Genomic DNA, 5,326 nt, shown 5'->3' on the forward strand with positions numbered 1-5,326 from the left:
TGTTCTCTATATTCTTTTATAGTATTATTATGACTGTGCATGGCCCAAAATGTAAAAATCCTCTTAATTAGGTCAACTTTCATATTCTTTATAACTAACTAGGCCGCAGATTAAGACACATATATTAATAAGAGTGCTGAAGCAATTCAAATCAAACGCACATACATTTTGAAATGAGAAGCTTTCCACATTTTCAAAGCACAATGAGATCTTCATTGGCAATTCAAGACAACAAACTTACTCCATGAAATATATAATTGCCCTCATCGTACAGTTTCTTTAGTCTACATTTTTTGACATTCTGCTTCATGGCATATTTATGTCTCAAGAACGGTCATCATGATTATTATATTCTACAAGATACTTAGAAGTTTTTTTTATAATAAAATAGAATAATTTTATTAATCATGAGATCAAATCTGCAACAAGTGCAGAACTAATAAAAGATGGATGAGAGTTTTTCCATATACAAGAATTTAAAAGATTAACAGCATACTTATCAAGGTTATGAGTAGGAACATTAAACGATCTAGGAATCCATGAAACTTCCCAATAAATGAAATCTTGACATAAGATAATACCATCGTCAACCAACAAACCATATAATGAATCATCAGATTCCAAATGGTCCAACATTTTGATGACCTTTTGTGAATCTCCTTTCAAAACAATTTTATTGAAACCCAAATCATGTAGTAATTGAACAACATATTTGCCCGCATATGATTCAACTACATTTGGTTCCAATATCCCAAGAATTTTTTTGGAAAGTCCAGCAATGAAATTTCTAAGTACAAGATACTTAGAAGTTCAACAGCAATTAAATGCACTGGGAGTTTCTCCAGCTACAGTGTAATCTGATGTAAGCTCAAATACCATTGGAAAAGTTGTACCAAATATAAAGAGCATAAGTTGATTATTATGGAAATTTTACTAGACGAATTGATAACAATTAATAATTTGTACCATTAACTTGTAGAAACTGGGAATCTGGCACAAACTTTTTGAAAAGAATTATACATGTGGTCAAGGCTGTGCCCGTTATTTTTGCTGCAACCGGTAAAATGAAAACATCAAATACACAATTCAGTCCCTTCTATGAAAATGTTCATAGTTAATTTCCATGAGGTTGGAGGCAAACCGGTAGACCCTTGACGGGCACAGGAGATGAATGGATCACTGTCTTTTCATCTGGGATCAATTTTTCCAGCTTGAAGCTTCTCACCACATTGTACATGAAAACCAGGACTTCCAATCGAGCATACTCCTTCCCAGGGCACATTCGTGGTCCTCCCCCGAAAGGCACAAAAGTATATGGTTCTGGACCACTTCCCTCAAACCTTGATGGATCAAACTTTTCAGGGTCGGGAAAATACTTGGGATTCTTGTGTGTTGTGTGTACAATCCAAAACGTCTGCAAATTTGTGCATTTATAACACATAGTTAAGATTAACGGAAAGGAACAAATATGTGTGTTGTGATTGAAGCACAAACAAAATTTTGCTTTTATTAGTAAGCTTTGATGATTCAGTCCTTATTAGGCATCAAAATCTCAAAGTCAGCATTGTCCATAGCCAATTACGCAATACCACGTTAAGAAAACGGTGAATTTGTCACTTAAGATTTTGCTTTAATGTCTATATACATACCTTCCATCCCTTTGGAATAGTAAAACCAGCGTAGGTGAAATCCGTGACTGATTCTCTGAAGGCTCCCTGAGCAGGTGGCGTGACACGAAGTCATTCACGGGCAACATTCCAGGAGTACTTCATCTTTTCAATGTCCTTCCAACTCAGCAAATCATTTGGCCCTTTTGTCTTTGCAATTGCCATCATCTCTGTGATCATCAAGCAAAATAGTCATGTGAATAAATAGTTTTAAGTAAATCATATATATTGACCAAATAAATAGTCATGGGAACAAATTTCTGCTTGATACCTCTGTAGACTTCGTTGTAAATGTGTGGAAACTCAGCAAGGTGTTTCAAGACAAAGGTAACTGAAGTGCTGGTGGTCTTGTAGCTAGCCACAAGTAAACCAATTATGTTGTTTGAGATCTCCATTTCACTCATGAACTGGCCATCTTCATCAGTAACAAGAAGCATTCGTGACAAAAGATCGCATCCTGCTGTTTCTTTGCTTTGCATTAGCTCATTTCTTCTGTTCCTGATGATCTTCAGTAGCTCCTCACGAACCGTCTTTCCACCTTTGATTGCACCGTTGTAAGCCGTGCCAGGCAAATCAATTGGCACAGAGAACATCCCATTAGTAACAAGATGGAAGGGATCGGCCAACCTTTTAATGTGGTCTAGATCTTCAATACTCATGAACAATCGACAAGCCAAATCGAAAGTGTATTTTTTCTATAGAGGGAACACTTTTACTTCACTATTTGGAAACCATTCTTTTTCAATGTGTTCGCGAGCCATAGCATCCATGACGGGAATGTACTGTTTCAGAGCTTCAGGCTTGAGAATATCGTGCATAAAACTACGCTTCAGAGCATGGTTCAAAGTCGCGGTTGCGGTCGTGGCCCGGAACGTTCCACATCGGTCTCGACATATCGGTCGTGGTCTCTGTGAGACGCAAATTTTAAAGTATTTAATATTCTAAAAATTGTTAATAATATAAAAAAAGTATGCTAAACAAAAATAATAAAAAATAGCAAAAGAAATGGCCGAGTCAATCCGTCGCGGTGTAACTCGGCCGATTTCTTGTCCTGACTCGGGATAACTCGGAGTGATTCGGTGTGACTCGGCCGAGTCAATCCGTCGCTGTGACGTCTCGGCCGATTTCTCGGTGAGTCAAGTATCTCGGTATCGTTTCGTCACGGTATCGTATCGGTAGGGGCCGAGACGGTGACGACTCGGTCGAGTCATCTCGGTCTCAGCCGAGACTTCGAACCATGCTTCAGAGTTGATACCTCCTTCAAGGAATTTTCAACAAATTCAGGGAAGAGCAAAGCTTTCTTCATGGATTGAGGCCACCATGAGGTTAGAAGTTTGTTCATGTTGGTGAACAGAAATTTGTTCCCTTGTGCACCACAAAATATTGCCATTCTTTCTCCCATCAAAGAGGTCTGAAATACCTCTGGTGAGCACTTCTCCATTCTGTCTTTTACGAATTTCTGACTACCTAACAAGGCAAACGGTATATTTTCTCCCAGCATTGGCCATCCGGATGATCCAAGGGGAAGATTCACCCTACCAGAACCGCGCTTGCGAAGGAAGAAAACGAGACCGATAGATAGAGGGAACAGCACAAGAGGCAAAAGGTATTGGACCAAGGTCTCCATTGATTCCTCCTTGGTGCTAAAACTGAAAGAGGCTATATGGTAGTAGATGACTGAAATGATGAAGCAAGCTAGACTACTTATAGCAGATGAAGGACTAGAAATTATCCTTTGCCGGCATTCAGGAATATTATAAGAACACGAGTCAGCAATAGTGTACTAGAATACAATATTAGGAATCAAGGACTAAAATAATACTGGACTGCAACAACCATGCATTATAAGAACATTAGTCAGCAGAAGTATAATAAGAAAACTATCGCTTGCTCTGATAGGAGAAATTGTACCTTCTGAATTCGGATATTGATTTTGGGACATAACTTATAATGAGTAACAAAATTTATTCTCTTTATGTATATTATTGTCTTAGTGTACAGATCTATCATATAATAGTTCTTAAATTATATGGTGCAATTCGCATCAGTATTGGCAAAAGTCCACTTGTCTGGTTATTTTAGTTGGTGTATATTATTAATGACTTGGTATATATTCATATAAATTTTTATGTGTGTTATGAAATAATTACAAGATGTGGATGTCCGTTTGTATTCTCAAGAAGATAGATACATGTATTCTCCTTAAATTCATTGGTACATTGGATGAACCCATTTATGGATGTACTTGAAGTACTAAATTCATGTATTAGTATTTCATAGGGTTCATGTACCTTGATCTTGGATCACCTATATATAGGGGTGAATCCTACTTCATTTGTAACCTTGGAACCTGGAAGTACTTTGATCAGTGAATATAATAATACTATAGTTCTCTCCTCTCTTCTCACTCTACTATTTCAATCCCTACTTTTGGTAGTTTATTTTATTAGTTTCACAACACGTTATCAGCACGAGCCTCTACCTTGAGCGAAGGAAAAGTACGAGTCTTTACTTCTGAGCAAAAGGTGAAAACGGAGCCTCTACCTAAAGCGAAAGCGAAACACGAGACTCTGTTACGATTTTACTTTGTCAAATCAACTATTGGGCATTTTCTTGGGAAAACCCTTGATGAACTATTGAGGTAAGTTTCTTACCCATAAACTTATTTCAATTTCTTATGGCTAACATTTGAATGATCGCAAAATACAAGTGCCTACTGTTGAGCAACTACTAAACACAAACATATACTATTTGCCATCTTTGAGGTAATATTTCTTCTTTCAATTCTTTTTATTTATCTTTATTATCATGAGAATGATTTGTTATAGATTCTTACACCCTGATGCAATGAGTTTTGGAGATGCTATTGTAGTATATTAATTATGCTTGTGAATCCTCTTGTTCTTTGAAATACTTAAATGATAAAGATTCGACCACCTAAAGTTGGTCGTTCTTCTAAAGGCCCGATATGATTGGCTTCTCTTATGACTACAAGATTTCAAATCTGTCAACGAATATAATTCAGCCATATTCAGAATTACTTCTCAATTATCATTGTGTTGCGAAAAAGTCACTGATGAAAATATGTTAGAGAAGACATTCTCTACTTTTCATGTCTCTAATATGCTCCTGCAGCAGTAAACAAGAAGTATTCTGAACTTATTGCATGTCTCCTCTTAGCTAAACAAAACAATGAATTATTGAAAAATCATGAGTCCCGACCAACTGGTGATAGTCCATTCCCTGAAGTGAATGCGACTCAACCTCAAAATTCTGGTCGTAGTCGCGGATGTAGCCGTAGATGTGGTCGAGGTGGCCGAGGACGTAGTCGTGATCGAGGACGCGGACGTGACATATTTGTATCTTATGACAATAATCATGGCAAGCAACAATATATTCCCCAGAAGTGGGATAATAACAATGATCAGAAAAATGCTATCGGTGTGACATGGAAGGTCATTGGTCCCATACTTGTCGTACGACTGACCACCTTATTGACCTTTATCAAACATCTGAAGATGCAAAATGATCATATATTAAATATTTGTCCAGATATTTGATATATTGTTAGTCTTGCATATTTTATCAATTTACTTTGCATATATCTATTCTCGCATTTTTTATTAATGTTTATTTATTTTCTTCTTGAAAAAGAAATG

General features: G+C 37.0%; 1 pseudogene; it reads right to left on the minus strand.

The window, feature by feature from the left end:
* Positions 1-1,114: 1,114 nt before the first annotated feature.
* On the minus strand, positions 1,115-3,294 carry LOC113712132 (beta-amyrin 6-beta-monooxygenase-like; annotated as a pseudogene).
* Between the last annotated feature and the right edge of the window lie 2,032 nt (positions 3,295-5,326).

Source organism: Coffea arabica, chromosome 10e (genome assembly GCF_036785885.1).
Source record: "Coffea arabica cultivar ET-39 chromosome 10e, Coffea Arabica ET-39 HiFi, whole genome shotgun sequence".
NCBI lineage: Eukaryota > Viridiplantae > Streptophyta > Magnoliopsida > Gentianales > Rubiaceae > Coffea > Coffea arabica.